This window comes from Tinamus guttatus, unplaced genomic scaffold, assembly GCF_059628265.1.
Source record: "Tinamus guttatus ecotype Peru unplaced genomic scaffold, ASM5962826v1 Tinamus_guttatus_pri_ptg000155l, whole genome shotgun sequence".
In the NCBI taxonomy this organism is placed as follows: domain Eukaryota; kingdom Metazoa; phylum Chordata; class Aves; order Tinamiformes; family Tinamidae; genus Tinamus; species Tinamus guttatus.
The window spans coordinates 6,352,392-6,375,895 of NW_028288689.1; positions in this window are offsets into that span (position 1 = coordinate 6,352,392).

The window sequence follows — 23,504 nt, forward strand, 5'->3', positions numbered from 1 at the left end:
GAGCGAGCGAGCTGCCTATTTTTAGCACTTGCTAATTGTTTTAAAATCCATCTGGCAAGGGCTGCTAAATAATTTTGCATTTTGACCCATATGTCTGAAGCGGTAAGTGACACAACCCATTGCAAGGGCTGCCTCCCGAGGGCAGGGAGGTGTCACGGGCACAACCGCTCGGACGCAGAGGGAGAGGCGGCTCCTGGACACCCCGAGCTGGACGTGTCTCACGTCACCTCTGTCATCGTGGCGCTTCGTCAAGCCGCTCGTTTGGGCTCTCTAGAGCACACGGGGAGACGCGGGTGCCTCCAGGCACCAGCTCACACCACCTCCTGCAAGCACCCATCGAGGACAGACACCAGCTCGTGTTCTGCACGCATGACAGAGGGAGGCAGGAGTATTAGCTCGGAGCACAAGCCGGAATTTCAGCTGGCCCAAGTTAGCTGAGGGTGTGTAGATGAACCCCCTCAGCATCCCATCCAAAACACCTGACTGGCAAGATCTGGAGATGTCACAGAGAACACAGCACCCTGGGATAACGTGTAAGCGCATCCGCCCCGCGGTTCGGGAAGGTCCCCTCGGCGCCTCTGGAAGCGAGCAGCGCATCGCACCGGGATGGCGGCCCTGGCTTTGTGTTGGTATTCATACACCAATTGGACACACTCGAGTGTCTGCTTTTTTTGGGAATGTGTTGCTCTCGCATTTAACTTGAGATTTGAAAAGAATTCTCCTCCCTCCTCCCTCCCTTCCTCCTGGAGACTCATGAATCACAGAGCCGCCAGACGCATGAGTCACCCGGCCAGTTTTTGGTCAAGCGTGCCAGTCTGGGAGGCTCTGCTGTGATCAAATGGGAACGGGCCGGCTTTGTCGGTGACTGGCCATGTGTTGAGTGGCATAAATCTCTCTTTGGGGGTCATCCCCACTCTCTTTGTGCGTGGTCTCCCTAAGGTGGTAATTGCTCTTTTGTCAGCAAAACGGGTTGAACGTATTAAGAGCAGGAGGCAGAGGAGGTGGTGGGGCGTTTCCGAGGAAGAGGAGCTTCAGGGGGCTTCTTAGGAAGGAGGCGGCAGCGCTAGGAATTGTTCTTCAAGGTCTCAGTTCATTGAGCTTGAACTTCCAAGCCAACCCGGTTCATTCCTAGCCCCTGTGAACCAAACGGGGGGATTCACGGAGCCTTTGAGGATTGCACTCGGCCCTATCAAAGGCTTCCGGGGGTGCCCAGCTCCCCGGCAAGCGACACTTATTACGGATTCCCCGGGGCAAACGCGCCGCTGCCAGGCCTTTATTGAAGCTCTGCGGTGGGGACAAATCCGTGGGACCGGTACGAACCACACACGTTGTGCTAGCCGGAACCATGGCAGGCGAAAAAAGCAGCGGCCTCAATTTATTCCACGGCGGGGACTGGGAATCTGCTGCTGGCTTGTCAAAACCTTTTGCAGAAAAAAGCCGCTGGCCCAGTCCTCCCCTGCTAAAAGGCACAGGAGGGACTTTCGTGACATTCAAAGCCCCCTGGTCTCCCTAGGAACCATGTATTTTACTCTTACAATGCCAGGCATGGCCCGCACTCCTTGGGGAAGTGTGCTTCACCCCTTGGCAGTCTGGCTCTGACTCCAGCAGGCAGGTGTCTGCTCCGAGGGACACCACTTCGGCTTCTTTTTTGCTTCTTTTTAACTTGGTCACACAGGTCTGGCAGGGGCTGTGGAGAAAGAAACTGGGAATCAGTTGAAGTGAGGAGGATTGGCACCTCTCACTGTCTCCTCTCTCCTGGAAAAACGATGGCACAGTTAGTATTAGTTCTGGATAAAGTGAGTAAATGCACAGTAGTAGCTTGCTTTTCTCAGTATGGCAGCGATGCAGAGATGGGAGGAGGTGAAGGAACGAGATTGCATTGCTTCTTGTCTTGGGGTTCTGTGAAACATCAGGATTTCAGGACAGGTTTTAGCAGGACACCACATTTGTCTAAGGTTTCCTATACAGGAAACTATCAGCAGCCTTCCCAGAAAGCAGAGCTGTGGCAAAGGCGGGAGTTTAATGTAGATTTCCTCAGTGTTACTCCCTAATCTGTTGACTATTCTTCCCTAGAGGTGCTTCACATCAAATTTTAACATTAACGTGGTGCCACGCAACATTCATTGCAAAAAGCAGCTGAGGGAACATATGCTTCACCGAGGAGACCATGGATGCAGCACAGATTTCTACTGAGGCTTGTACAAGCCACCTGCATCCAAATTTCCAAAAATTGCCAGCAATCCAAGCTCTACCCTTACAAAAAATTTAGGATACCTGAAAGTGTTGCTGTCTCCGGCCCTGGCTCTGGGATAGACGGCTGCTTGGGACGCCAGCCCTCAGGCAGACTGCTGCAGCCTGCGGGAGGCAGCGCAGCTCCTGCATGGGGCCTCCAGCCTGCACCTTCTCCAGGGCTTCCAGGGAAACACACGTAGCGTCACCGAGTTAGCTTTAGCCAAGGGTCACCTGCAATACTAAAAATACTGAGGGCAAAAAACACAGTTTATCCTGTCACAGGAGAAAATTACATTTTCAGCTCAAAACTCAAAAATACCTCAAAAGAAGAGGAGAGTAACTCACCAACACAGTCTTGGTGGCTGCACTCACCTCTTCGAGGGGTCTCCTAGAGAGCATGCAGTTAGAGGAGCCAAGGCTACGCTCATCATCTCGTCAGATCTTGACATGTCAGGTTGTGCCTCCGAGCTCAGTTCTCAGACTTGTTTCCATACCCATCTCTTCTGCTCATTGATGCCTCTCTCCAGGCTTTTTTGAGTCTCTGTTGCTCCCTGTGTTCAACACGGTTCTTCTTCCGCTACTGAACTTTGACTCACGCAGTCACTCACGGGTTTTCTCCTTCCTCCTCTCCCACCGGTTTTTGCTTCTTAGCGCATTCTTTCTAGCCTAAATGGCCTTCTTTTTATCGCAACATTTTAAAGACTTTATAAATCAGTTGTTTTAACAAACAATCTGCTCTGTATACATCTTATCTAAGTCAGAATCTCTAATTTGCCTTTAGCAATTCCCAGGGACCGCACACAACACATTACTCACCTAGACAGGAGATTTGATACCAACAAGTGCTTTGTCCAAATCCACCTGCCCTTTGCCTCTCCTGGCCACCTTTTGTTCGCTTCAGGGGCTTTGGCCATCATCTAGCCCTGAAAGAAAGAACTAGGAATGAATTTTCAAAACTGGTCAGATTTCCTGTGTTCCCGCCTGCTCCACAAACGTGGCTGTTGTGATCCTGCGCTTCCTGACGGAAAGCAGATGAAAGAATTCTTGCAAGAAAGAGGCTTGCAAGAGCATCCCTGTCTTATACCTAGTAGATATGCTCATTTGTTAAGATCGGATGTAAATATACATATACAATTAAACAAAAATTGAATCAATAAATATACCTTAATCTGAATTTTCTACGGTGCCAGTTTGGGGACTTGGCAGAGCTAGTAAGTATGAACTGAAAGTACTTTTCACAGCAACCCAAAAGATTCAGCCCTTTCCTTCAGCATGTGAGCTCAGTCAGCGAGGCCAAGAGGTTAGAGACGACCCCGTATTTAGGTCGTTCCAAACGTTGTTAGCTTCAGGGGGAACCAAGAATCAGTGCAGAAGACATGTATGGTGTGAATATTATTTACTCACTTTATTTTCTGTACTGACTTAAATATCCAAGCTTTCATACCCTTTTATGTATGTTTTGCAAGCGAAAATTATTTATAAAGAACTGGTAGGGAGGTAACAGAGGCCTGAGTACCTGCTGAAAACTGTATCAGACACAGATAGAAGTGATTCTGGCTCCAAATTACTGCATCTAAATCCAGAAACAGACTAGGCAAATAAAGACCTGTAGCTGTAACACAAGGGCATGGAATGAGAATGTTCTTATCTAGAAAGAACAGTCAGTTCCTTCATCAGCTCCTTCATGTATGGGACTTATCAAGAGTCTAGATCTTATCTGCATTTCATTTGTAATAGAATAAAGCCCTGATCTGATCAAAACTAAATGTCTGTTCATTGTTCATTGCTCAGATGAGATTCAGAGTCCAGGATGAAGTAAAGCTGGGCTAATAATGCTTAACTACATATCCACAAATAGTCATTTTACATGATAGATGAATTTATTTAAACCCTTTTTGCATTTGTTTTCTGCCAACATTAAAGCAATTTGACTTTTACTGGCATAAAAAACACGCAAAAAGCTTATTTCAGAATTGTACACAGGAGTATTCATGGAAAATGAATTTTAAACTGCATACACAAGATTCATGTTTTAAGCACTCGCACACTCTAACTACGCCAGAGAAAGGACATCTTGTGACTAACTTGGCCAATCACCTCGAAACAACACAGCAAACATGTTCATGAATAATCCACCTGGATTAATTCAAGCACGTATCTGCCAAATAGCTTATGGAAATCAAAAGATATTTGCAGACATTTCACGAACAAAGAAACGACACTCTTAATAGACTACTTTTACATAGTATCCCCTCTCTTCTGTGACTTGGTGGTGTCCCTCCATGCTGCACATGCCAAAAGGCCACTGATGGCCACCCCTGGGAACGCAAAGGGTTGTTCAACCCTTCATCAACCTTCTTGGTAAAACTTTTTCCACCTACTTCATGACATGTAGCAAAAGGGGAAGCTGAGGTTAGGCTAATGCCACTGCACGGCACCCTGAGCCTCAGACGATGGGTGTGTTTTGTTTTTTTGCTTTCTTTTTCAATGGCTTCTGCTAAAATACCAGCAACCAACCCTTGGTATTTACTGGGGTTTAATCTGTTCCCAGTAGACAGTGATTCATTCAAGATTAGATGTTTTGCAAACTGAAACTGCACTAGCTGGTACTTCAGAAAGAAACAAAAGTGAGTTTATTTGCTTGCTTTGTTTGTAAACATAACTAAACTGGGGACTTAACGGGAAGAACCTCAGAACAGGCCAAAAAATATAAAGAGATTTTAAAAAGTAACACTGACGTATCTGCTGATGGCTATGAAATACGATGGTCCATAGGCAGTCTCTGGCTTAAGGAATCTCTACACAGTTGGGATGTGATTGCTATACTCAACTTTGGACTTCTACATTGATTTTCAATATATGTGGCTGTTATATCATCATCCACATACACAAAACCACAGTAACAATGCAATATTGTTACTGATATATTCTAAAGCTTTAGACGAATTTCTGCCTTCTTTACTTTGGTCTTTTATTTGGGAAGAGGAAATAATCAGAGACCCAACTGAGATTTCCCTGATTAAAATCCTAGAACTATCAATTCTACAAAATTACAAAAAAGGGCAATGTTTTTTCAGGGGATCACAATGCAATTTGGCCCCTAACATCTTTTCAGGGCTGGAACTTGGCTGCAGATATCTCAACTCATCAGCCAGCCGCGCTGCTGTGACCCTGGAAGACTACATGAGGCACCGAATAACGTCAGCTCAGCTCAACATCTTAGGCAATTCCAAGAAAAAAGATCTGTCTTTAGGCAACAGTCTCAGTGGTGCTCAGCATCTGCAGCTCCTCCTGAATGCACAATTGAGCTTCTGACTCTGCGAGGAGAAATGTCTTTATTTTTATCCAAATGAGCTGGCATCATTAGATGGATGAGAATCATTTGCTTGATTTTCTGTTTATAATCATCTTTCTGCTAAATAGCTCTCATGCAGGACTGTTTTTGTACTTCAAGCCAGAAAACTCAGCAGAAAACAACATCAGCCATATTCTCTAATATACAAATTTTTAAACTTGAAATCAACCAATTTTTCATCTTCTTAGTAGAAAATAGAGAAGGTAAATGACCCAGTATCTGTGAATGACAAAGGGATCAAGCATCTTTTTTTTTTTTTTTACTATTGAGCTCAGTGTTGGTAAAGCACCTCAGTGGCTTTGGACATAAAAATAAAGCAGGATGTTCTGGGGGAAGAGAAGATAGCAAATATTTAGCAATTGTTAACTGATCTCCTTATTGCAACTGTTGACTGATCCACTGAAACTCTGAACTGATAGCAGCCACAGATGTATCTTAAGGAGTTGAAAGACTGCTGTTAAATGTAAACTGAATCTCCTTAGAAAGTTGCATCTCTAGGATATACTAAGGCAAACTACAGGCTTTTGCCTGCAATGACTTTTCCTGTCCATTGCTGAACCACCTGGATGAACACAGGCCAGCTCATTTTTGCTCAATGTACATTTTTAGTCCTGCTGCCAAAAATGCAGTTGCACCCAGACCTCAAAGGTTCTCATGACACAAACTTGTTCAGCCAACAGATATCACCAAAGACATTTCTAGGATTTCATTTTGAAATCTTTGGTCTTTATCTTTCTTTAAGGCTTTCTGGGACATGACTACAATACTTGAGATAGCAGCAAGGAAAATCCTAAAAAAATCCTAAAGCTCTCAACTTATTCAGGAGTTTTTTTTTTTTTCTTTCAAATAAAATTAGAGGTATTTCTGTAGCTTTGCTGCTGGAAGCCTGCTTAGGATGCTACGCACATTGCACATCTTTTCTCTTTACCTCCCACCCAGGCTGGACAGGCGTTTCAGATATGAAATGTTTCCTGAGCAGGGGATCTCAACATGGAATGTAAATTGATATGGCAAAAGAAATTCAGCAAGAAGATGTCAGAATAAGTCTTAACAAAAATGGAAGCAGTGTCTTAGTTAATTCTTAAGCCAGACCTTCATAAAGCTGCTTGGAAGAATTCTTTAAAATACACTGTCTAAAATGTGTTCCTCTTCTTTTTCAGTTTTAGAGCGAAAAAAAAAAAAAAAAAAAAAAGTGGGGGTTGGATTATTTCAGTAGGATCTTTTCAACATTAAATACTGCAATTAGACTACCTCTTCTTTCTAGTCTCAATACATAAAGTAGAAAATCCTGGCTTCAGGGGAATTACGCCTTTGATTTTTTTTAAGAACAGTTTTTTTCCTTAGCCTTTATAATCTCTCCTCACAGAATACATAATCTTCAAGTATCTTCTCTCTGCTGTCTTTAGCTCCTATCCTCACTCCTCTTGTCAGCCAGTTACATATTCAGTGACTATCTCTATGAGTAAGTCCATTCTTTCTTCTGTTGTTACTCCTAAAGTCCTTGACATTTTTTTTCTTTATTCCTGTAAATTACTGCTGTTCCGTCTCATATCCTCTCCTCTTCATTCTATGCAAAAAAAAAAAAAAAAAAAAGGCAAAAAAAACCACTGTGAAGATGAAAACCGGGCTCTTCCATGGCATCAGATGGTCCGTCCATGTGATCCTATCAGGTGGTCATTACCATGGATAGTTCTTGGACCTATGTCATGACTCCATTGCTGAAGGGAATGATTTGGCCAACAGCATGTACTGCCCATGGCATGTCCCTGTTCGTGGGACCTGCACCTGCAGAATTACTGGGTGCAAATGAACATCCTTCCTGCGAGGACCACACGGAAACACCCAATTACCTGAACGAGAAAATGGCAAAACGTCAGTGAGGTGGGTCTGGCAGATTGCCAGGGCTGGACGGGACCTCGTTTTCAGCAGCAGTACCAATGCTGAAATCCAGCACTCGTGCAGAACTGGGTAAACAAAATCAAGCTGAGACCCGGACTTGTAAAAAGCGCTGGATCACAAATACTCACAAATACTGCATGTCTTCGTACAATTCAGAGGTCCTCTTCCCTAGCCTCCCCTGTCTACTAAGAAGATAAATGCTTTGACTGAAATGGGATTAATTACTCAAAAATGACATTGCTGACAACATCCACATCAGTGTTACAATATAAAACGAATATGCCACTGTTGTGGTCAGTACACACAAAAAAAGATACTTTGCCATGGTTTCTGCAGTGATTAACTACTTGTAACAATTTTTCCTCAAATTAAACTCTCCTGCCTTGTCTGGATACCAGATTTTGGTGACAGTAATCCCATCAGAGTATGCATTCAGAAAAACTTCAGAAAAATCAAAACAAGAAATGTGAATTCTAGCTGTATTGAGGACTAAAGAAAACCAGAGAAGTTGCACATTGGAATATGCACTTTTCAACCACTAGCATATCTTCATTACCAAAAAAAAAAAAAAACACAAAACCAACATAACAGAAAACAAGCAAGGCGGCAACTACTGCTTAGAAAACGTAAAAAAAGAGCAACAGCTGTGGCTAAGTCTGCATGGTTATTTTTGCTCTCTTCTCATACATTACGAACCCACCACCTACATTTTAATGCACATGGAGAGGGCTGAGCTAAGAATTCTGCGGCTCTGAGTATGTAGACTAGGGACACGTATTTGTTTTACGTTAAAGCTCTCTTCGCTTGATGGGCAAGGCCAAGGTAAAACAACACCTCTGATGAAACGGCCACTGGTGCAAAGTCTTGGACAGGGCTTGGGAAGCAAAGGGAGACCCCCTTGGACAGGGAAGTCCCTGGACAGGATCTACCACACAGTCGCAACTCAACAGATTTTATGCAAATAGAAAATGTCTACTTTCTTCTGGGAAGGTTTTAGAGACCGATGAGTGCCTCAGGAAGCCAAAGTGTAGTTCTGGGTCATCCTTTCAGCAGCCGGGGTACTGGCGGGTCCCCGCAGAAGGTGGCTGATTCCACCATCTCGAGCTCCGCCGCCTCCCCGCCTCACGGTGCCAGCTCCGGAGCGAAGCCAAGCAGCCAGCTCAGACTAGCTGCTTACCGGCCAGATCCGGAACGGCGAGGGAGGCGATCCCAGCCTCTTTCCCCTCTCAGCAGTGTGGCTAGCAAGGGAGCCGGGCAACCCGCGCGCAGGGAGAAGGGGCGAGCGCGGAAGTGCGCAGGCCTCAGCACCTGGCGCCGCCACAGCCTCCTTTCAACAACCTGCGCTCCCGTCGAGCCCCAGCGCTGGGCCCAGGGAATAAAGAGTTCTTTGCGAGATTTGCCTTGTCTATCTGGATTATAAAACCTTCCCTGTGAGGAGGTTTTTGTATGTGCAACACCTTGGGGGGCTCGAGTCGGACTGCAAGACAAAGCAGTAAACTGCGGAAAGTGATTAGGGGGCCGGGGGATCACAGGGTCTGAACAGATAGGGAACAAAAGGTGCTTAAAACTGAATGTCCAGCTCTTGCCCTAAATCAGCAGTTCACAAGCAGCTGGCCAAGAAGTGAAACCGGTAACTACTGCACCCTGCAGCCCCCTTAGCTCAGTACTCAGCCCGGCACTTGCTGGCTATTCAGGATCCTCTGCCGTTCCTGCAAGGTCCACAGGCTCATTTAGAGCTGTAATTTGCTTTTAATTCAGATCCCTGCTGCCTTGGACTTTGCTACTCAGTTTCTGAACAGGCATCGCGAGCAAGAAAAGAAGGGGGGTGAGCAGGGCGCAGAGGAGACAGCCAGGCCGTGCCGCACCGCGTGCCCACGCTGCACCAGCGCTGCCACCAGGTCACCAGCACTTAAATGTCTTGTAAAGCCAGAGGATTTTTTTTTTTTGGGGGGGGGGGGGGGGGCGCTTGTAAAAGCTGTTGGAATGGGCAAATGGTTTAAATTAAAGAGTGAGCCAATCCAAATCGCTCTTGCAGCGAGAGGCAAGGATGAAACCTGGCCGTCGGAAGTGCGCGCTGGGCCACAAACAAAGCACTCGCAGATGCCCGTGCGAGGCGTTTCACGGGCGGCGCTGCCTTACCACGCTGCACAAATTACAGGGATGCGGCTCAGGCGCTGCTTGAACCATCTCAAGTTTAACTGGCTTGGGCCCATTCCTCTTATCTTCTAAACAAACTCCTAAATCAGTTTCATTCCTCACCAGACATGACTTACACTGGGGAAAAAAGAAAGGATCCTGTCTGTTCCATTCAAGCTTGCTCTTAATGAGAATTTTAGCCGATCGGATGCCTCTGCTTATGTTGCAATACAGTCGGCTGCAGGAAGAGGTGTGGGGAAGGAAGGATGATGAGTAAAAAAAAGGGATCGGAAATGTGAAAATAGAGGAGGATTCCAACCTCTCTGACTCACAACCGAGAAAGTTAGGCAGGGAAGATGCACACGCTGCCTAAAGTGAATCTCATGATGTGGTAGGATATCCCTCAGTGGAGCAACCTTGTGATGTTTTGCAAAATTGTTAGATCAAAGCTTCCAAAACGGATTTTCCATATTCTGAAAACACAAGCCTTTTTCCATAGTCAACCAAAGGGGTTATGCTAAGTACTGGTGTGGTCCCTCCAGGATGACTAGCAGCACCGACAGCTTCTTCTTTCTTACTGTTTCAGCTGCCACACACTAAACCACCTAACCAATGATGGTGTAGACTGCTTTTCATGCCTACCTGTGTTCCTAACACAGCCCCAGGGTCTCAAGGCAATGCTCTGTTTGCTCTTCTCCCCTACTCCTGTGTAACAAGAACCTCAGGTTGCCCACTCTCTTTAACCATGTCCTCTCTCAAGGAAAGAGAGGAGCACTTTGATTTGCAGTTTTATGGACTCCGATGGGATAGAAGGTAAAACAGCCTATGCTCATTTTTGGTAATAGCCTTATTGATAGGAACTGCATTACACAAAACCACGTTACACAAAACCACAACCCGTATTGAGGAAATTCTGTTCTCTGCTGCCCTTCTGCTGGCTGCAGCAACACTTCAAGAAAACACTTAGCAGGGACAACCCAAGGATAATTCAACTTCCCCCTTTTCTCCTGTACCTTTGGCCCATGTTTGTGTACCAGGTAAACCAGTGTACTTTTCACACTTTGCCTGCCTTGATCTTCATTCTCTGCTACTGAACCCATGTAAGATGACCTCTGGTTATCCCGCACCGAGTCATCGCCGCCCCTACGCTGCTCAGAAACCAGGTGGCACATTGTTTGAGTTGGAACTCAGCAACACAAACACTGTGTATAAAGATATTGCACTGTATCCATTCCTACTTCTTTTAGGGGATTTTCATGCGAGCTCATCTGGATTTTCAATGGCTATTTATTACAGCTAGCATGAACTCTGTCCTGGCTTTCTGTAACCCCTGGACCAAGGGTTGCATGTGCTCCCTTTCTGTCCAACACACAGAGCACGATGCACTAGAGCAGGAGCCTCAGACATCTGCACTAACCCACTGGGAGTAACCCAATGCTGGCATGGGAGCTGCCAACTAGGCTGCTAATTAATTGATTATATACTTGACTTCCTTTGTTATTTTACCAATTTACTGGATGAGGAAGAAAATTTTAAGTGCAATTTTATCTTAGCCAGTGACAGTCCCTTGTAATCAACCCCATTTATCATGCTGTTGCTATTCTAAAACAGCAAAGCAATGTGGTTTGTAACAGATGCATCTTTATGCATAAGTTGGCATCACAGTTTGGCTCTTTTCAGGAATATTATTAATTACTATAAAGGGACTCAATCTGTGATAGCTCCAAAGCATAACCTTATTAGAGATGGTGTTTCTGTTTTGACTTCTAACAAATATGGAGCCAAAACCACGGGCTTTATCAGAAGCTGTATAATTTAAATGTGATGTCTCTATAATAATTTTATTATATAGTATATAATTTTATATACTGTGACCAACTGGAATGGGGGGCAAAAGCAGGACATACGCGTCAAAATCATACGCTGCTTCGATGGGATTCGAATGTGAGCAATGCAGTTTGGTACCTCCTGACTGCACAACTGCAGATTCACCTAGAGGATGATATTTGCCTATTTAAACTACCTGCTAGAAATTCACCACAATATTTAGACTGGAATCTCAAGCACAATTGAAATTCTCACAAAATACTGTATTACCTACAATAACACTCCCTGTGCCAGTCAAAAATAATCATGGATTATAAATATGTATTATCCCAATTGCCTAGCAGCCCCGGCTAAGCACAGATACAGAGGAGTTCCACTAAGGAAAAATGAGGTTATATTCTGCTAGGGAGGATCAATCTGTAATGAGTCTTCTGTTTTTTTTTTTTTTTTTTTTTTTTTTTAATATCGTAACTTTTTTCCACCCTTTATTTCATTCTCTTTGAATGAAACGAAGTTGACAAATTGGGCTGCTCATATCCAAACCACATGCTGCTTGACTTCATGGCACTTGTGGTTTTAGGGGATTCATTGTTTGCAGAGAGAATATCTCTTGCCGGGAAGATCAGACTTCTGATGCAATCCCATGAAACCCACAAACCACCTCCCTGTTCAGAACTTCAGGGTCGGGGTATTTTTCCTCTTTCTGCTGAATTCTTGGCAAAGGCTTTAGATCGCAGGCCATGACTGGAATCATGAAGAAATCTGAAAAATTTGTTTGGCAAAACCTCTGGAGATTGTTCTGCTTAATCTGCAGAATGCTCCTTTCTGATCCTTTGCTACTGTGGAAAATGGCTTTCTTGCTAATTGATGTCCCCACCCCTCTCACCAGGGATACGTCTAAGAGGAATGAAAATACATGTGTGCCCGGAACAGCCGAGGAGTCCAAGAATAATTCCTACCACCTGTATCAAATACATTTCAGATCATTTAAAAGTCAAAGAGGTACCTAATTCCCGTTCCCACATGCCAAACTGAGATTAAAATTCAACAAGTTCTCAAATTTATATTCTCCTGAAGCACTGGTTGTAGTTGCCCTGCCATGGCCGTGTTCCACCTAGACTGAGTGGCCTAAGGTCACGCTGACTGCAAAGGACATTGTGGTTACTGCACAAGGGAACAAGTAGGGGACAACTTGCGATCCTGAAATTGTGTGACGGCCTAGAGCATCCCCAGGCTGGGGCTGGCGGGTCACTTCAGAGGGCTGCTCTTTAACCAGATACAGAGAGTGCAGTCACCTAGGGACATTTGTGTATGAATTTGCCTATTTTTTTCACAAACAAGGTGGTTGTGTATGAATTCCCTTTCTGAATGAAAGGAATCCTGCGTGGTTTAGGAAATCAGCCACAGGCAGCAGGCAACAAATAACAAGTGCCCGAGCACACGCACAGGGAGGGCTCGTTGCACCAAGCGCGTTCGCACACACCCGCCTGTTCAACGCGGCTGGAGCAGGAAGGATGAAAATCTGTTCACAAGTGATTCACGACACGGAGACAAGAGAGGGGAAATCTGCATTCTGGGATTTTAAGGAATAATCTGCCATTACAAAAAACCTCCCAAAGCCCCTGTTCTCACCAAAATTTCCAATTCCCAAACCCTCACGGACATGCACTGGAATAAATAACATCAAAATGCGGGTGAATGAACAAAAACAGAAGGGTGGCACATGAGAAAAATCTTCCTTATGCCATGGCATGATTCCAAAACTACATATGGAAATTAATATCCTCATTAATAAGGGTTCACAAAGCACAAAATATTAAGGGCAGTCAGAAATAGCTGAAGTAGTTCTGTGTCACGACACACTCGGGGCACACGAATTGGCACAAATGCACGAGATTTACAAAAATATTTGGAAAAATTTCCAGCCTTTTCCAGTCCAGTCCTCTGTGCAAGGATTGTATTTAAGTATCTCACAGTATTCAAAGCCAATTTACAATGATGTGATAAACCAGCTACCAAATCCACTCTGTTTCTCCAGCATTCTTAGACACTGATGAAGCAAAGAGAGAAAAAAACCCTGATATACATGCCAGAGGATATTTGAGGGCCCGTAATTTCAACCTCGCAAAAAAAATTATTTTTCATCCTCGCCTGTTTTCTAGTTTCCACCAAGAGCTACAACACTGAGCAGGTTGGAAGCCAGTTCTGCAACTTCTGACCTAGGCATATGTTATTCTTCCACTGGGCAGGCATAGAACAGATTACGGTAACTTTTGTTTCCTTACGTACATCCTCTACTGCTGTTTTTCTACTCGTTTAAAAGGAAAAATGCCAATTTTTGCCACCTGAGGTTTTAGGCCAGACCGCTCCAATACAACAGCTACAGCTATGCTGTTTATCTGTTTGTTTGCTTGCTTCTGCTATCGTGCTTACAGTTTGTCCGTGGAAAATGTTAATCGTGACATACTTTGAGAATGCTATGAATAGCTATAATAAAGACATTCTACCCCATATTGTATTTCAGACTTACGTTGGCTGCTCCCAACAGCTAAACCAAAGAACCAGAACCATCATTCAACAGCAGCTCTGGTATCCGCCCAACAAAAATTATATTAGACAAGCCAAAATCATGACTAACAAGAGGCTGAATTCGCAAATATGTCATATATACAGATATTAATCCCAGGGCATGATCTGTCTTCCAAATTAAGAGATGCTTTGACAAAGTCCCTTGGGGCACAAAAGGCTTTGGAGCAATTTCCCATCAGGGCTTCCTACCCAGCACTTCTAGCACTGCAGAGATGACGTATGACCACAGTCCAAGAAAAAGGTAACAGGATATCTCAGATAAACCCATTTTGAAAAACTGCATGAAGAAGAGATGAGAATAACAATGATACACTAAAAAAGGCAAAGCAATCAAAACTATAATCAAGTAATTTCTTTTTTAATCTTTGGCATCAACTCTGAAAGAAATATCCCTAGGAGACAGGACAGAAAACTGAAGTCAGGAATCTTGAGTTCTGCACCTTGCTACTACTGACCTGCTGCAGCGGGAGGGATCAACGATTACATCAGTGCTTTCAGAGTCACCAGAGAACAAAACAAGATCTCACAAAATCCATGAGACAGCAAGCATGAAAACGTAGTGTTTTTTACGAGCAGGACACGCTACTGATGCCAACTCCGGATTAGCTGGAAGCACTACCTCCTGTGCTGTTCAGTGGACTAAATGACACAGATTCACAGCAAGAGTTACCAAACCCAGTACAGCTTGGTTCCCATTACCAACACAGACAAGGCCTTATCTAGCAACTTTCCAGTTGCTTTGGAAGCTTAGCTTCCTTCTACACAGATCCCGCAACTGAGGCCTTCTTGTGGCCATACCCATTCTGTTCAGTAATCCTGAGATTTCTACAGCATCTGCAATGTCTTTATTTTCAGAAAACTATATGCATATACTGTGACAGAAGACACTAACTAAACGTAGTACAGAAGAGAAGTCCACGCAGGGCTAGTGATGCAGAAACCACAGGCGGTTCAGGAAGCGCCTGCAGCTCAGGCCTGGAAGCGACGCGTCTGCTGACTCTTTAGATACTCCTCTACAGCCTTCCCTACATCCACTGCTGGAGACAGGACATGAGGCATGAGGATGCTGCTCTGGTGCAAAATGATCTAAAAAAGGAAAAAAGAAGTTCTCAAAGTAAGAGCTTGTCAGAAGCATTATGTGTAACGCTTGGCTTCTTCCTGGCTGTGAGTAGGCCGCAGCCACGCACCAGCTATCACCCTTGCCCCACCAAGAAGCACTACGGGCCGGCTCGCCCGCGAGGAGAAGGGGGCAGCTCTTGGGAGAGGAAGGAAGCTCCGGAAGAGCGAGGAGCGCCCGGCACCGGGGCTCCAGGGGCCCTTGCGAGCCAAGCGGCGAGCAGGCCATGAGCCCCCCTCGCCGGCGGCGCCCTGGGCCATCTGCGGCGCCCCGGCTGCCACGCGAGTCAGCTGGAGCGGAGCGGCCGCGGTGCGAAGGGAGAGGGGCAGAGCAAAAGAGAAAGAAAGAAAAAGCCAAATGTGACTATAAACAACGCGAGCAGCTGCTGCAATAAAGCGTGTCAGGTTATATTGCCTCTGCTCCAGGACTTCTATTTTCTTTTTAAACTGCTGGTTTTCAGAAAACAGTTTTTAAAAGTTTACGGAGCTCACATAATATCACGCTGTAAAATGTCCCGTTCACCTATAATGGTCTCGTAATATTATTTTATGCTGGAAGAAAACCTGGCTTAAACTTTAAACCTCTGGCAAACTCAAAGCACGTCACCGAGATACATTGTCCCCTGCATACTTGAGCTCGCGATGGCTGAACTGCTGGAGATCCGAAGCTTATCTGATGCTTTTTACTCCAGAAATTGGGCTTCAGCCACAGGAGTATCAGATTCATGAAACTTCTGTTTCTGGGAAGAGTCTTTCCTACTCTAGCATTTCTGCTCTCAGCTTCATGAATGGTGGTGAAATAGGGATCTCAAACGTGTGTTTATGTAATCGTACCGTTCTGGTGGACACCATAAGCTCGATGGGAATGCTATGGGACAGGGCAGAAACCCACACAGAAGCTGTAAGAGCCCAACTGGAATCACCTACCAAATGCTCTAAGCAAATCATGGAGATCTGACAAAACCGAGAGGACATGAAATTAGAGCCAAGCAATTCAACATTGCCATCACCAAATCTAAGCCTTAGTATTAAAGTAAAACCTCCCATTACTATGTAAACAGTAATTTGGAGAACCAATGTTTCCAGCACTCCTGGAGGAGAGAATCTGGGTGGATTTCAGAGAAGACGGGGTCTGGTATCTTAAACACTTCCCCAGCAAACCTCTGACCGCTGCTGAACTAACGCAGCCTGCCCGCGGGACAGGCAGACGAGCAGGGAATCAGCACGACTCCGCTTCAGTTGCCCTGTTTTATTTCACCTAAGGATACGTCTTCCTGATCCCAGCAGGGATGCACGGCATCCTATCAGTTGAGAGGTTCACCCTGCAAGTCCTGACTCAAAGCAGCTCCAACATAGAAGAAGGCTCTATCTAAGGTCCCATCACTGTGCCTGGCACATATTTCCCAGGAATAATCACAAATAATAGATTAAAACAATTGATTCCTAATAATAATGTAGATGGTAGTTAGGATCAGCTCATCAGGCTCATTACTGAAGAAAGCTTTGCTAAATGAGCTCCTACAGTCCATACTGGAGAAAGTTATTAACACTCTTCCAAAGCTGTCTGTAAGCTCAATTCCGGTATTTCAGGTTTGAACTGAGCTGAGGAGGCTGCAGGATTGTTTTAAATCGAAACCAGTTTCATTTCCTGCCCAGTATGAAATTTTGCAAAATGGTTATTTGCTTAGGAATGCTAACCTAGATGCACCAAGCGCTTCACTGCATTTGAACTACTGTACGTGGCTGGGTAATGCTATGGATTTCATGTTAGCTGAATTTCATGTTAGCTATTACAGTGTCAAACCAAATTCAAATACTTTCATTCATGGGCTACAGACCAACTTACAAAGACACTTAAATAATGCCTGGAACTCTGGAACTTCACCCGTATGAAATGCTGTAATATGTTTGCATTTGAAAGATATTTTCCTTCTTCTAGAGCACAAACCTGGCCAGACCTGGGACCAGCGTGTTGAGTCAAATTTCCTGACCCACTCATCCCTAATTATTCTGATGGCCCCATAGCAAAGCAGACTGCAGCATTTCTGTAAGCAAATGTGCTTAGCAGACCTTCTTGTGCTTCTTCCCCAGCAATTGCAAAACTTTTCCTCCAACGTCAAAGCCCAACAGCTCTGACTTTCTTGGGTCAAAACTGCAGATAAAGCCAATGCATCAGATAGAGGCATGTGTTTTACCAGCTTCTGAAAGCAGAAGAGGCAATAGTCATGAAGGGGGGGGACAGAGGTGCCAGTTTCTTGGCCAAAGAAACCAGTTTTTCTTACTCTGTCCTAGCAATAGTAACTAGCAACAATCACTGTGCAACAAAAACATCTCAAAAAATCCCCTTGTTGTAACAGACACTCAAAACTTTCTGACATGCTTTCCACTGTGGGGATGTACATTTATTGCTGCTAGCAAGATATTTCCTTGCTTTCCAACTGACCAGTCTGATACATCTCAGAATAGATAGAAAATGAGATGTGTCATTTTTTTACTTCTCTCCTTAACACAAAAAACCCACACTTTTTCTTCTTATGCATTTTTTCTTTAAAAATAAATATTTGTTTGAGGCTTAACGTCAAAATGCCTTCTAAACTTATCTGGAGAAGCTTTTCCTCCCTCTATTCCTGTTCCACTGAGAAGATGGGAATTAATAAGGAAAGTTATAGCTGGATGGAGGGGGTGTGAAGGCCCAGCAGAACACAGCAGTCTGTCCAAGCCTTCTGGAGCGCTCCACTGCTCTTACTTCATCTCTCACGCTCCCTCCCCTCTACACAAGCAGCCCTAGCCCCGTGTTTACGTGCTTGTTTAACGCGCCACCAGGCAGATCGTGCATTTTTTCCCTGGAAAAGAAGGGCCTGGCAGGCCTCCTTGTCAAGGACTCTCCCGGGCAGGGAAGGTGGTGAGATGGAGCAGACCATATGGCTGTTGTGCTGGAAGCGGTGCCTTTCTAGCTCCACTACGCTTGCCAGCTCCACGTGCCAATATATTTTTAAATATCATCATATGTTAGGAAGGGCATATGACATAAGACACAAAGATCTCACCTCTTCCTGAAATATTTTAAGGTATAACATTTCATGAAAAGCTTCAGGTGACAGAATCGACTTAGATTGACTTCCGTTCCCCCTTGACATAACCCAGGGAGATCTGACGTATGTTCTAGGACATCAGCCTAAATATTTCTTAGCTGAACGAAAAACAAGTTTGTGTTGGATTTTTTGGACTTGTTTTTTAAATTTACTTTTGGGGCTATGCAGAACTGCTAGAGGAGACACAGAAAGCAGCTAAGGAGAAAGCAAGCAACACTGGCAGCCAACACGCGAACACTGAGCGAGAGGATCTATAGTTGGAGATGGTTTGTAACACAGACACCAAGCACCCCGTAAAATGTTTCAGATCTCCCGAACACAGCTCCAATGGGCTTGGAAGTGTTGACATCACATAAAATAAAATCCATCGCAGTCCAAATTATCGCACTGGTTTTTTCCCCCTCTCCTCACTTTGATGGCTTCTACAAAGCATTTTATACGGTTGAATAAATCTGAGTAACTCTTTACAAGTAAATCAAACCAAAATGCTTTTTTTTAAAAAAAAAAAAAAAATTGGACGCTTGCTACTAGGCTCCTTTGAAAAAAAATAAAGTATGTTTCCAAATACACTGCGTACAAGATGGTGCGATGCAGCCTGATGGGTAAACAGCAAGGGAAATGAATCCCTCTCAAAGGCACTGCAATTTTTCACCCTCAGACAATTACAGTTTCCCAAATTAATGACCACTTTGGTGATTAATTGACAGCCTGTATCTAAAACCAATTGTCCTCCCTCTGATTAGGCTCCACCTTTTGGCACAAGTGCCTGCGCGAGGTTTGCAAAAATAAAATTTGCAAATTAAGATTAATTTCTAATGGGATCCTTGGCCAGATCTCCCTCTATGTTGCAGCAGATGGACTTTTGTGCGAAATATTTTTCCTTAGTTGCTATAGAAACATGCCAACATATTTCTGCTTAAGTGATTTGCTGGAGAGCTGTTTGTTGTGTTGCCCGGTGCTGACAGGAGTGAATCATTTTTAGTCTTCAATCAAGGCTGATTAAAACCTGGTCTCGGGGTGTCTTACCGCTGCTAACCGCTACTTGCACGAGGGCCATACTGGTAAAGTCATTATGTCTGGGACATTTCAAGCGGGTCTTGAAGGAAACCAGGCAGGTGGAAGGTTACAGTTACCAAACTGACTAAAAGCTGAGAAAAAGCCCTAAAGAAAAGACAGAATAGTTCTGATGACCTTAAAAGGGGGGGATTCAAAGATATTCAATTCAGAGTGGCAAATCATGATGGAAATGACCTCAAAATAGGACATCAAGCGACACGTTCAGCCCGCAGCACGTGGAGCACCGAGTCCCACCACACGCAGGCCCTGGCGCCGCACGGGAGGCCACGCGGCCCATCCTCCTCACGCCTCGGGTCTCCCCATGGCCCAATGCAGCCGAGGACGTGCCGGCGTTCTGGGATCTACCAAGGAAGGTTTCCTCTGAGAAGCAGACCTGGTCCTAAGGCAATGGCAGGCATCCTTGCCTTGCTTTCAGCAGCTGCACGAGGAGCCGCAATGCTCGAGACCAGACTGAGGCAGGAATTCCCAATTCCCACAGAAGAACGCTGCCGAGATGTCCGTGTTATTAAATTGCTTGTTAAACCTACAGCTAAACTGCGCTGTTTTGGAAACAATATGATGTAATTGGATGTTAAAAAGCACATTTCTTAATAAACCTTTATCTAGAGCTGGCTGAGAAGCTGCGTTCCCTTCGTTAGCGAGCCCTCGAGCCTCGCACCGGTGAGCCTGAGAGGTGTTTGCAACAGGCTCTCCATCTGGCGCTTTCTCTCCATTTTAACATTTTCCTCATTTCTGTCCCTATTTTTCAAGCACGCTCCCACAGTGGCAGCTTTCCAACTCCTCTTACCTCCAAGCGAAGGGCAGGCTACCAGCTACCTTTATAGTTAAAGCCAATTTTTCTGCTTGGCCAGCTTGCAGGGGATCTTAGTCCATGGAATAGTTGATTTCCTGCCCGTGGCAAGTATATGACTCATGCCTCTAAAAAGTCTAACCTTTGCCGTCCCTCACTGAGATGTCTAGGAGGCCTGAAGAGCCAAAAAAGCTCTCTAGATATGTTTAATGTTATTTCAGAATGCCCAGAGCAATCTGATTTAAAGAAAGTCACAGCAGCTGGAGGATCACAGAAGTTGACCTTGAAAGTAGTTTGGTTCTTGGTCATATGAGTATAAATCTAGATGAAGCCTATACAATTACTCTATGTATACTGCAGAGACGAATCCTGCCTCGACCACTTTCATGGAAAAAGCGTATTTTTTTGTCTTAGACATAAGACGATGGCATTAAAAAACAATTTCTGCTGAATAAATGAATTGGATAATCCCCCCCTCCAAAGAAGGTGATCCTCTTCCACTACTTTATCCTGGTGAGGCCACATGTGGAGTGTTGTGTCCAATTTTGGGCTCTCCAGGACAGGAAAGACATGGACATACTGGAGAGAGCCCAGTGAGGGGCCATGAAGATGGTTAAGGGAACACAGTGTCTCACAAGCAGAGGCTGACATGGTTGGGCCTGTTCAGCCTGGAGAAGAGACAGCTCAAGGGCATCTCATCAGTGTGTGCAAGTATTTGAAGGGAGGGCCAGATTCTTCTCAGGACAAGCAGCAAAGAGCTCAAGTGAAACACGAGAAGCTCCGTCTTTCTGATGGAAGAGAACATGGAGATACCTATTTCCTGAGACAGCGATCGAGCCCTGGAACGGGTTGCTCAGAGAGGTTGTGGAGTCTCCGTCCTTGAAGACATTCAAAGCCTGCCTGGACATGGGCCTGAGCAATCTGCTCTGGCTGACCCTGCTTGAGGGTCAAGAAGGAAGAAGAGAAATGCAGGCACCAGAACCACAGTCCATTTAAAATAACTCAGCCCTTCCCCATCCGCTGACCCCCCAGCTCACACACGAGGAGTTAGGGAAGCCAGGGGTGAGTTTCGGATCACCACCAACACTTGGCTTCCAGTTGCCCATCTCCTCCTTACTGCAGCGGGGAGTGAAGTTAAATTTAATCAGGATTTGAGGTTCCAGTTACAGAGGAATAACAGGAAAAACAACTACAGAAAGCTGAAAAAAAGATACTAGGTGAAGTAAGCTGTAAATATATTCTTTACCTCAGTCTCAGCCTCCTTTAGACTCCTTCACATTTATTTTTAAAAGGGCTAAATTGAAGCTGCCAGAGCAACAAAATCCCTCTTCTATGCAAGTCTCTCTGCTTGCAGAATTAACTTTTCTCCTTCATGGTAGAAAACTGCAAAAAAATGAGCCAACACGGAGACTTTGATGAACTACAAAACATGTTTCTATAGCAGAATGGAAAGGAAATAAGCCCATCATTGCCTTGCTGAGACCACATGTCTAGAAAAGCATATATTGCCATTAACAACAACTTCATCTGACACCTTGCGAACTCAAACAACAGCAAGCTGGCTGAATGACCTATTTTTGAAAAGAGAGGAAGCTTCAGTGACTGATCCCGGAGGGGTATCCTGATGTTTCTGGGTTCTGGGTTCACACGTTCGCTACAAATCAACATATCTGGGTACCAGAGCTGGGAACTGTCCGCGGAGCGAGAGGGACCTGCCTCCAACAAGCCACTACTAGGGCCAAGTTTTTATCCTTTCTATAGCACCGAGACTGCACTGCAGAACAATACTAAACTCTAGCAACCACTGAGTTGCTTTATCTAGAGGTTAGAGCTGGCCTTTTAAAAACAGAACCGTTCAGGAAATACATGCAACTCACAACAAAATTATTTCATTTTCTCTAATTGCTGCTGAAAAGGAAGAGGCTTTAAAATAACAGCTTGCTTAGAGGCAAGCAAACCATCATATGGGCTGCCACATGCCAAAGTGAGTGACACGTAGGCAGGTAGATTATCAAGAAAAATATGTAATGCCCCAGTGACAAGGGCCCAGGTATGTCACAGCCTTGGACAGGAAAGTCAGCTGCCCATCTGTGGAGTTGGCAGCTTCTCCTCCTTTCTGCTCAGAGCAGGCTTCGAGACAGATGTGCAGATTGGTGTTTTTGTAATCAAGCAGTGCATGGCACTTAGCCATGTCTCTCCAACTCATTTTGATGCATTTAGACACAGGTTGCCACTACATTTCACATATGTCATCAAAATGAACATCTGACAGCCGTGGCAAGAACTGCGACTATTAGTTCCTACCCCCACCCCCTCCCCTTTCCCCATTTACAGTTTCATTTTGACTGTGCTTAGGCTCTTATTGGGTTTACATTTATATCCATGCAAATGCTCATTAAAAGCATATTTTAGTTTCACGTGCTAATATTCACATGAAAAGTGCTACATGAGATGCAACATCAGATTTCATGAAACCTACTGCCAAACCTCCGACACAGAGACAATCCAGCCAGGGATTTATGCAGTTTTCTCAACAAGAACCATGCACACACATGCAAATACATCGTGTGAAAGCAAAAACAAAGACAAAATTTATTTTAATATTTGCCCCAGCCAACCCTCTTATCAGACTCTTTTTTCTGGGCTGGACCCCTCTGAAGAAAGGAGCTTATTTCTGACCACATGCTTTCTTTCAGTTCATAACATCATTCATAACCTGTTTATAACATCTTTGCCCATCCAGTTGGAGGGCAATGACCACCACTCACCTGCACCACAGCTAACCAATATATGTAAAATTTAAAGGACATAGCACGAATCTAAGCAGCTACTATCTCAGACAAATAATTCCCAATGAGATAAAGAACAAGCTTTTTCAAGGAAAGACCAGTGTGCGTTCCCCCTGCAGCCTCAGCAGAAGAGGCCACACCAGGTTTCAGGATCCCCCACCTGAACATGAGGCAGAGTTTGCAGCAGGCTCTGCAGAGGAGGCTCTGCATGTTGCTGTGGACTCAATAGGTGAGTCTCTCCTTCACAGTGCAATAAGTATTCCCAGGCTGGCAAGGGAAGCCCACGAGCCTGATGCTGATGAGGGAAAAAGAACACTCAGAACCTGATCAACGGTGGTAATTAAAAACACCTGTGACAACAAAGCCTTAAGAGCCTTGCTGAGCATCTTGGCTGAAGTTCTGTCTTCAGGACCTTGGGAAGCTGTGTGAGGCTTAGCTGTATCCTCACGGTGAGACCCATTTCACTCATGATTCCTCCCTGCCCAACCTGGTGGGGACCACTTTTGTGTCCTACTAAGAGGTGACGCTTCTATTTTTGCCCCTGCAGAGCCTAACACGACCTGCAGTTGAGGCAGACAAACTGTGGAGCTACTTCTACCTTA